This window comes from Podarcis bocagei, assembly GCF_964188305.1.
Source record: "Podarcis bocagei genome assembly, chromosome: 12".
Lineage (NCBI taxonomy): Eukaryota > Metazoa > Chordata > Lepidosauria > Squamata > Lacertidae > Podarcis > Podarcis bocagei.
This window is the reverse complement of record NC_138137.1, coordinates 22,084,128-22,095,481: the sequence shown is the minus strand read 5'-3', so window position 1 is coordinate 22,095,481 and position 11,354 is coordinate 22,084,128. Positions and strand designations below refer to the sequence as shown.

The 11,354-nt window shown below is 41.4% G+C and overlaps 1 long non-coding RNA gene across 2 annotated transcripts in view; it reads left to right on the top strand.

Annotated features, from left to right (window-relative positions):
• LOC308570248 overlaps positions 1 to 11,354 on the top strand; it is a 92,709-nt gene that overhangs the window by 18,871 nt on the left and 62,484 nt on the right. The window lies entirely within an intron of this gene.

The following is an 11,354-nucleotide window of genomic DNA, read 5'->3' as shown; positions in this document are numbered from 1 at the left end:
TGAGGCAATTAGTGCTTTTACAAATCAATTGCAAGCAGCAAGTTATAAACTGATTTTAATGAGCAGCTACTGCTACTGCAAAAGACAAGGAGGGTTTACAACAGTCATACTTTAATAGAAATGAAACAGAAACAAAATGTACTTACCACTGAGTGGCTTCCATTGTACATGAGATAAAACAAGTACACTTCCCTCATTGCCCAGCCCTGAGAAGAATTATTTCCTAACTAAACAAACTTGTTTATTTATTTAGTATTTAACTGATTGCAAGTCGGTCCTGAAACATTATGGACCGATAACAATGCTAAAACCAGGAATTAAACACTCAAATACATAAAGGATCAACTAAACTATGAAGATAGATACAGAGACACAGAGGGGTCGATGCAAGAAATAAATGAATTGTGGCTAAAAACAGGGGAAATGGACAGTGAGAGACTTCAGTATGAGAAGCAACTGCGTCAACAGGGACCCTATCTGAATAATGAAATAGTTTGGTGCTAAATATTTTTTACAAATGCCATTTTAAGTGTCCAAAGTATCTTTGCAAGAGAGGAGGCTGGAAAGAAAACCATAATTTGGCCACGCCTCCATAACCTCATTGACCACACCCCTGTGACCTAGCCACCCACCGGCTCTAGTCCACACCAGCTATCACTGCTGGAAGCTTTTTGCCAGGCCATATTCAGGCAATCTAGGACACTCACACTCCTGATCCTGAGTTGGTGGTGCAGTGCAGATGTCATTTCCCCCCGTCCTTCATTTGGCCTTTTTCCTAACAACAATGATGCCATCATCATATTGCCAACCATATTTGGCTATGTAGGGAAAAATGGATCTCTGGCACGCTGTTCTGTACGTAGCTTGAGAATTTCACACCCAAGTGTTTCACTCCACTGCCTTTTGCTAGACTGCTGTAGGATGTCGTCCCTGTTGAAGGGAACAAGGCTGTAAGTTTAAAAACAAAAAATGGCGCTGAAGCAGTTGAGCAGGACTGTGAACACCAGTAGATACAAATGTTGTGAACCACCCTGAGATCTATGGCTTATAGGACAGTCAGTCATACCTCGGGTTGAAGTAGCTTCGGGATAAGTATTTTTGGGTTACAGACGCTTCAGGTTACAGACTCCGCTAACCCAGAAATAGTACCTCAGGTTAAGAACTTTGCTTCAGGATGAGAACAGAAATCGTGTGGCGGCGGTGCAGTGGCAGCGGGAGGCCCCATTAGCTAAAGTGGTACCTCAGGTTAAGAACAGTTTCAAATTAAGAACGGAAATCCGGAACAAATTAAGTTCTTAACCCAAGGTACCACTGTATACAAATTTAATAAATAAAATAAAATAAATGAAAAGGGTAAGTTGTTGGCAAACATTTTGGGTTTCCGCAAAGCCCCCTTTTCACAACAGAAATGTTCATTGAAACACTGAAGTTACCTTCCATTTCTTATCCTCAAACAGACCTAGGTCATCTTTAATTTATTAGCATTTATCACACTCACACCACACCCTCTTATTCCACATCTCTTCTGCCTGTCATATGAGGTCTACCGCATGAACAACTTGCCTTCTTCATTTTTCATACAATTTGTTATTATTTTTCCCCATACAATGAGTGGTCCCCTAAAAATTATTTCCCATTTCAAATTTTATGGAGGGCAGCAACAATGGGGAAAAATATTCTTAGCATGTTTATCTGAAGCCTGTTAAGTTGGAATTGCTCAAGATGTGTTTGAGGGGATAAGCTGGAGATCAGGACTGGCTGAGAACTTGTGGCTTTCCAGATGTTGTTGGACTCCAAAGGTCAGGGGAAATGGAAACTGCAGTGTTGTGACATCAAGACTACCACATATAGATAGTTGCTATAGTTGCACATAGATAATCCCTGCTGTAGAGTTAACAGGTGAAGAAAACAAAACATATTTTCCTATTGCTATCACTTTCATGACCTGTGGTTTTATTTTCTTATCCACTGTTTTAGTTGTAAGTTTCTTTTGTCAGCTGTGCAGTTTTCTTGTCTCCTCTGGATATTCTGGATAGAGTGTGGACGTGAGCAAGTAGAATGAATTATTGGTCTACTCTCATTTGCTATAATCTGGAAGATTTGTTTTTTATTTTGTACAAATTGATACATTTGACCCAGTTGGTGTGCAGCAGGTATACTAAGTTTGTGTGTTGTTGAAATAGATTTGAACACACAATCAGAATTGCTTGGCTCCTTCAAAGCTGTTGCATTCCAGCTGAAAACCTGCTCTTCAGAACAACTATGGATTTGCTTCAGCAGCCTCTTGGGCCTACTTAGTTACTCAGTCATAAGCAGAGAAAATCTGTCAATTGTCTTTAAGTAAATGACTGTTGGCTCATGGCAATCGGAAAGGTCAAGATATTTGAGACAAGCAACCAAGGGACAATTCTGAAATGAAGCTAAGATGATTTCAGTGTATAATCAGGCAACGAATAACTAGACTGTGGGCCAGTTCTAGCCCTGTGAAGATAATAACTGTTCTCTTATTGACTTGCTGTCATAACCTGTGCCATTTCACAACACTGGAATAGTTGGACAGCACTTCATTGGGTACCCTTTGGGTTTATTTTTATTTTGTTATCCTTCACCATAAAGTTCCAGAGTGAGTTAGTTTCAAATCTCCATTTTCGGTGTGTGAGTTAAGTCCTTTGACTTTCTTCTCCTGCAGCTGAAGAGAGTTTCCAGTCTTCCAGCAGTAAACAACAGGTTCTGCATATTTTCTAAGTTGTCTTTTATTTATATTTTAAACCAAATGAAATAAATATAATGAACAGATGCAACATAATATGTTAAAATGTTTTTTGAACAAAAAGTTCATTCCAGTAATTTATAAAATTCTGTTGATTAAGAAATTCAGTATTAGAAATTTTCAGCCTATTCTAAGTTTTTACTATGAAATCATATGTAATATATTTGCAAACCCATGCCCCTTTTATTATACCACAGATGACATGAAGTCACACTTCAAAAGCAATCTACATCTGTAATGCTGAGAGGTTTTTAACTAGAACAAGTCCAGTTTTTATAGCCACTGCTAATCACAATCCCATTTTATATTCACCACATCACAATTATTTTCTTTAGTGAATCTCATCTGGCCTCCATTACTTTTGCTTACTTTTCTGGTTATCTCTTGCTTTCTTCCCTTCTTTGAAGGTTTTTCTTCCGTGTGTCTTATGCTTGGTAAACTAATGCCATGTTAGATTTTGTCAGATTCTGGGTGGTTTTCCTCATTGTTTCTGCATATCTAAGAGATTTATGTTCTGATTGTACACATTCCTTTTGGACTCAACATCAAATAGCTATAGATAAGCTCTGTACAACAGTAGCCCTGCCTGTCATTGCATGTAAAGTGTATTTCCCATTTGTTCGAGAGGTGGCATTTGAACTTAGAGCAAGTAGCGATCCAGAGAGAGTTAGTGATTTCAGCTTAATTGGAGGAGAGGATGTTATTCTTCTGCACCTCTTTAAGGGATTTACTTGTTGGCTGGCATTCATATTCCAATCACAGGCCAGCCATCTTTGCAGGTGCCGATGGAGGCAGGGAGCTAATTGACATGTAGCTCTTCACTTGGGAAGTGCATTGCCAAGAGGTAGGAAGGAAATACAGGTTGTGTTTCTGCAGCTGAGCTCCAGTGGGAGAAAGACTTCATGGGCATCTGGGTTCTTTAGTAGACTTCACCATCACCAATATATTCCATGGAACTGAGAATCTGTACATAGCATAAAAAGCTGCTTTCTCACTAAGACTGAAACAACTGAGCAGGGGACACCAACTTTCTAATATACTATCTGCATGTATTGGATATTTTCTTATTATTCCCTTACTGTAGGGCTATACCTTGGTTTTAGTGGAAATGAACTAGGCTTGAGTTTGATTAAAACTGCATATTCATCTCTGCACAGACACAACACAGGACTCCTCCAGCGCCAAGGAGAGGCCCATCCTTGCAGGAGAGAAGAGAACAAACATTTTCACAGTCTAATCAATCTTGTGGAGCAGATGGATACAGTAATTAGTGCAAAAATAATTTTGCCAAGAGTATTAACATTTCTACCGTTTATCAGAAAGGGGGTGTTGTCTTTGGTCAATAATTTCTCGATTATTGCAAAAACATTTATATTTGTTGACGAGTGCGTGGAAACCAGGAACGCGCTGTTTTCTGACCCAGATGCTGTTTTGTGGCAGGAGGGCTGATGGTTGCAGCCCAGGAATTTTTAAAGAAATGCCTTTTTTTCCTTAAGCTCTAACTATGCAAAGCCATAAAAATATGGACAGTATTTGCAGAGCACGTGTTTATTCCATTGTGCTAATCATCATGATATTTGGGTGCCTGTGACGACAAAAAGTGAAACAAATGAGTATTGCCAATTCTTGGCAGAACCCAAATCCACCCTTTTTCTCCCCACTGATGATTTAAATACCATGGCAAGAGCCTCATGTTTTTAAAGGGCCTAAGCAGAATGCTAACCCACTAAATTAAAACATGGTTTTCAATACATAGGGATAAAAATAGATTCTTTTTGGAAGCTGCTTTTCCAACTGAATAATGAGCTGGCAAAGTTTCACCAGACATGGGAGTAATTTTTGGAATAAAAAAAAGAAAATTGAGAAAGCATCTATAGATTATAGCTCATAATTGTATAGAAATATTGCCATTGTGCATTGCTTTTCTCTGTGGGTCTTCTTTTCCTGTCACTATATTTTGCAAAGTTCAATTTCTTTATATCGGTGTTTGTGAAAAATGGCTAAAGATAAGGACAAATCTATTATGTAATCTGTATGTGTACATTTATAGCTATATGTAGCATTATATAAGGTAATTGAAGATCTGACCCGCAAAAGCAGACCTAAAACTAGCAGACTTTCACACTGCTTGAGGGTCACTTTCAAACATATCTGCTACCAGAATATAGGTGTATGGCTACATTACTGTCCTGAGTTTCAGTATCTCACATGAGTTCCTTATGCAACTGCTTATGAACACTGGCCACCTCAGTCTCATAAAACTTGGGGATGATGCAGAATATAATTAGTTGTTGCCAGATTAGAGAACTCTGCTCCCTACAGATTAATTTCAGACCAGTCTTCCGATGTCCAGTCTGAAATGAACCCATTTAAGGACAGTTATACTGCATGAAAGTGGTCAGAGACCTCTAGGCATCAGTGCAAGACAGTGACAGTTGTTACATGCACACCCAGGGGTCAACGGATCCCCCCCCCCAGCCTTCACTCTGCATCCTTTTTTCAGTTACCAACTTGAGGTGGAAGACACGGCTGCGAGGGATTCATTATAGCATGACTTCTGTTGGTTTCTCTTAAAATTGTAAACCGCCTTGGGAGAAAGGTGGTATATACAGGTGACTCCTGACTTAAGAGGGAGATTACATGCACAAGTCAAAATGTGCGTAAGTAGGGAACACCCTGGAGAGTTCTCATGGCTTGCAAGGAGACACTCCCCATAGCTCAAAGAGGACAACCTCTTCAGGCTCCAGGGAAGGAGCCTTGCAGCGGAGGGGCAGCGGGGCTTTGTTGATACTGCTCAGCTGACACACAACTATTAGGCGGGGAAGCTGAACAGCCTCAACGAAGCCCCGCTGCACCTCCAGCTAACAAGGAGAGCCTCTGGGGAGGGTCTAGTTGCAAGCCATGAGGACTCTACAGGGTGCTCCCCACTTCAGGTTCCACTTCCAGATTCCCAGTACCACGCATGTGCATGGTTGCACACAGGTGGGGAATTGCCCGTAAGCACAATAAATAAATAGTATTCCAAATGAATGAGCATGAGGTTTGTATCACCTGTCAGTGTCACATTATAAATATTTTGTGCTTTTGCTCAAGATGGTCAGAAAATCCCCAAAGGCGTATTGTAAGATAATAAACAAATATGTAGCCGTAGCCATAGAAATTCAGTTTTTTAAATGTTAGAACAATACTCAAACGGAACAGAGTAACTCAACTCTGATCAAAATAAAAAAATTCCTTCCAGTAGCACCTTAAAGACCAACTAAGTTAGTTCTTGGTATGAGCTTTCGTGTGCATGCACACTTCTTCAGATACACTGAAACAGAAGTTGCCAGATCCTTCTATATAGTGAGAAGGTGGGGAGGGGTGTTACTCAGAAGGGTGGTGGGAATGGGAGATAGGCAGATAGCTGAGAGAGCCTCTTGACGACTCTTAACGACTGTAATAGGTCTTACAGGAAAAGGCAAGGGGTGGGAAGGTGAGAAATGGTTTAGTCATGTATAGTGAGATAAGAATCCAATGTCTTTGTTCAGCCCAGGTCTTTTCATGGTTTTTACAACTCATTACCAAACTTAAAACCATGAAAAGACCTGGGCTGAACAAAGACATTGGATTCTTATCTCACTATACATGACTAAACCATTTCTCACCTTCCCACCCCTTGCCTTTTCCTGTAAGACCTATTACAGTCGTTAAGAGTCGTCAAGAGGCTCTCTCAGCTATCTGCCTATCTCCCATTCCCACCACCCTTCTGAGTAACACCCCTCCCCACCTTCTCACTATATAGAAGGATCTGGCAACTTCTGTTTCAGTGTATCTGAAGAAGTGTGCATGCACACGAAAGCTCATACCAAGAACTAACTTAGTTGGTCTTTAAGGTGCTACTGGAAGGATTTTTTTTATTTTGACTATGGCAGACCAACACGGCTACCTATCTACTACTCAACTCTGATCAAACAGAGAAGAAAATTCCAGACTGGGCAACCACTTCCCTGGCTTTGCATCTAGGACTGGAAGCTTACACAACAAAGCTAATGGAAATATCTCACAATACAGTTTCACTCTCATTGTACGTATGGATGTTCCATGAAGAGCAGGCTAAAGGAGAGGAGTATTCTGTCCTTACGAAATCAGAACATGCCCATATTGCCTTTATCTACACAAGATACTACAGTATATTAGCATGTGTTAGCTAACATATTTCACAACCACTTTTAAATCCTTCTCTTGAAAATAACCAGGTGTTCAACCCTTGGGGCAGAGAGCAGGAGTATTCAAACTAGACACAGCTGACAAAATTGAGAACAGGAGGAAATTCTAGTTTTTGTTGCAATTAGGATAGAATGTAGTTTAGTGTAGTCAGTATATGTATTTCACTGGATTTTGGAAAAAACACACCCTTTAATGGAGGGGGAAATCATATTTCATAGAGATGTCACCTGCAGGGTTTCATTTCACAACTGCATCTCTTCTTCCGTCACAAGGACCACAGATCATTCTGTAGTGCAGCTATGCTGAGTTTGGCACAGGACCAAAACATTGGGCTGAATAAGCTTAAGTTACCAAGCCCAAAGCCATCGGAGAGCTGCCCCAGTCCCAGGCAAAAATGAGAGCACCTGCAGGATGCTCCAACCAATGTGTCACACCAGCCTACAATTTGGCAATCTCGAGGGTGGCTGGTGTTTGTGCTGCCAAATATCTCCAGATGCAGGCTGTAATCCCCTTTGCCGAGGCACCAGCCAGCTGAAGGGCTTGAAGTGTGGGCAGAGCGAATGTTCAGGAGTCAGTAAAACCAGCTAGTTTTGCACTATTGGAGAAAAGCATATTAGAAATCCTGATGGGATGCATTTAACAGGAAAGTGGGAGAGGCTCCTACCACTTTATAATTTATTTCTATTTTTTCCTTCTTTATAGTATCATTAATGATGATGGTTGGAATTTTTAAATTCATCTAACTATAGAATACTAACTCCCTCGATATTGCCACAATCTGGATTTCTTCAGCAGAATCTGCATAATGCAGTCTTTCTCTCAGAGGCCCATAGACCAACTCTCTGGCTTAGTTCAAAGCTGTCTACCCAGTGTTTAGCTTCACATATGTAGGCTGAAACTGATGGGGAATTTTCCCCCTTCGACAATGGGGGAAATCATGAAGAAATCAAGCCTTTGATGATGGGGGATGCATGCATTAGGGACAGTTCCAAGTTTGAGGGGGTTCTGAGCCAAGTGCCTTTTGTTGACTCTCCTCCTACCTCAATGCTCACCAATGCTCACCTGGTGGCTGCAGTGGCAGCATCAGCAATGCTCTAAATCAGTTCAGCATGTCTAGGAGCTGAAATTTAATTTTTTTCACAATCCTGCCATGCGTTGTGGTGAAATTAAATGACAGCCTCCCCCCCTCCCCATCAGTGAAATGTTGAGTCTCAAACCCAAATACTTTTAGAAAGGGAGTGGACAGGCATCAGTGCTGGGCAGTACAGTGGTCTTAGGATGCCAAGGGCAGGTGCCAGGCCTGGTGCTCATGGAGCGCCTAGCTACAGTATGTCACTCTGGAAACTGTTTGTTGAAGACTGAGTATCAGTTCTCAATAAATACAATTAGCCTAGTGAATGGTGGCTGCCCACCTTATTCGCCAAGTGAAACCTCGTGCTGCCCAAGGTATGCAGGAGCCCCCTGTATAATTTTCTTCATGGGTAGAAAAGCAAGTTGTAATTTTTAGTAGACTAGGAGGGTTCTTCCACATTGCTTGTTCCACTTGCAAACTCCCCAGGCCTCTCCACATCACACTTTACTAGCTGAATTGTCTGCCCAATCCAGAAATTGACCCAGCTTTCCCCTTCTATACTGCAGCCCCATTTTGAATGCCTGTTTTCACCTCTTGCACTTCCACCATCTGAGGCGGGCCCGTCACTCTGCCTCATGGGCAGGCTCTGAACCAGCTATCCTGCCTATTCCTTCTCCCACACATTGGAACTACTTAGCACCTTGATGTAGCCTGATGAAGAGTTCTGGGCAACTTAAAAGCTTGCATACCCTTTAGTTGGATTAATAAAGATAATGTCCTAAACATATTTTTGAATAATGATTAAGGCATTAAAGGTAAAAGTAAAGGGACCCCTGACCATTAGGTCCAGTCGTGACCAACTGTGGGGTTGCGGCGCTCATCTCGCTTTATTGGCCGAGGGAGCTGGCGTACAGCTTCCGGGTCATGTGGCCAGCATGACTAAGCCGCTTCTGGCAAACCAGAGCCGCACACGGAAACACCGTTTACCTTTCCGCCAGAGCGGTACCTATTTATCTACTTGCACTTTGACGTGTTGGCAGGAGCAGGGACCGAGCAACGGGAGCTCACCCCGTCACAGGGATTCGAACCGCTGACCTTCTGATCGGCAAGTCCCAGGCTCTGTGGTTTAACCCACAGTGCTACCCGCATCCCGATTAAGGCATTACATGTTGCTAATCAATTGTGTTTATTGTTAGAGCATCAGATGTGTTTTGTGGAAGGATAACATGTTTCTCCACATGGGCCTATACAGGGTATGGTTTGATAGCAGCTGAGGCTACCAACTTCCTGAAGCCAAGCAGGTCTAGATTTGGTCAGTGCCTCTACAAGAGATGGCCTGGGAGCCACATGTAACTGTGTCATTACATATGCTAAAGCTATTTTTGGTCATACTATCCCCTGCTTTTCCTGTAGGACTAATTGCAGTCGTTAATAGCTGTCAACTGGATTGCCATACTCATTGAGTCAATCAGCCATCTCCTACTACCCGTCTGAGAAAAGCCCCACCCCACCCTCCCACTATATATAAGGGTCTGGTGACTTCTGTTTCAGTGTATCTGAAGAAGTGTGCATGCACACGAAAGCTTATACCCAGAACAAACTTAGTTGGTCTCTAAGGTGCTACTGGACAATTTTTTAAAAAAAAATATTTTGAGTTCAGTGTTATGAAGCATAGGAGATATATAAATGTAAGTAAATAAATAAATAAACAAACAAACACATTTCTGTTATTTAAATGGCAGCAGGCTATAGCATGACTCTAATCCTTTCATTAAAATTGGTGTCATTTTCTTTACAGATTTTAAGAAAGGATTTGCAACTTCTTAGAATATGTGTAGAGGTCTCTCCTCCCCCCCCCCCCCGGTAAGATACAAATAATTCCTAGAAAAGGCACAAATAATTTTCTCAATATTTGGCATTGGCTTTAATATGCAGGGTGAGGGACCTCAAGTATATGCTTAAAATAGAATATGTAAAAATATTTGTTTTTCGGTATGAGCTTTATTTCTCAGGTAGACTGCAAGAGATTCTAATTTAAGGACTGATACCATGTGTATTCAAATAACAGGCACTTGGTTTTCTAAAGGACATATGGAACACATTATTATTATTGGGGAGGAAAGAGATGATGCTGGGTTATTACCTGAGGCAGGTTGAAGAAAGGTTGGCTGCAAACAGTAGTCTGTAATCAAATTGTGGTATTTCTTTAACTGGTGTTTTAATGTGATCAGTTGCCACCTACCTAGACAGACTACTCCATTAATTTCAGTAGATACATCAGATCTAGATATGCCCAGTTTAAGCATCTGCAAGGTTGCTGCCTCCAAAGCAGGGTGAGTGGGTTTTGCTCAATATCTTCTTAAGCAATTCTTAGCTGAAAATGTAAAGAAACCGAGTGGCATTTCTCTTCATTAAAAGGGGTGAAGAGACTGCCTGTGGGCATAAGAGTGAAAAGCAGGTGGTGTCTTCTGTCCATTGCTCTTACTGCAGATATTTGAAGAAGTATATTTCCATTTAAACAGTGTATTCCGAAGAGGTGTGGATAGATGAAATATTGAGGCTGCTGATCAAGTATTGCATGTCCAAAAGGAATGACAGAGTACCAAACCTGGGCCTGGGATCATGTTCAAGACAACACTTGAGCATGTTAGAAGTTTTATCTACACCATTCACCCTTGCTTTCTCTCTGCCTCAAATGCCCACCTGTAAAATAGTGTTCATACTGGTTGATTATGTGGCCCCACATCTGTGGCATTTGCTTCCCATCCCTACAAATTTTTAAGTGGGCCTTGAAGACACCTCTTGCACCTGCTGCTCAATGCCACTGTTAAGTGAGCTGCTGATACGTTGCTGTTACTGTGCTAGTTGGGGCTGTTGTTTTCCTGTGCTGGCTAGTTTCACTGGTTTTTCTTAAGGGGGGAAGAGTTAATGTGGAATCCTATACACACTTGTCTGTGACATAAGTCTCACTGAATTCAATGGAATTTACTTCTTAGCATGCGTGCACTGGATTGTGCTGTTAAACTTTTAAACTCTGTTTTGTATATGATATGTTTGCAACATTGTGGAGAGAGTCTAAAAAAACAACCACCAGTATAAATATGTTAAATAAAATAAGATAAAGGTTGGAAATCAGTAATGGGGAACACTGAGGGCCACATTCCCTCGTGGGTAACCTTCTGGGGGCCAAATGCCAGCAATAGGCAGGGCGATAGGCAGGAGGAGGAGGAGAAGAAGCAAGGGATGTATTACCTTTGTATCATGGGTTATATGTTCCAACCACACAGAGGTTTCTTCTACACA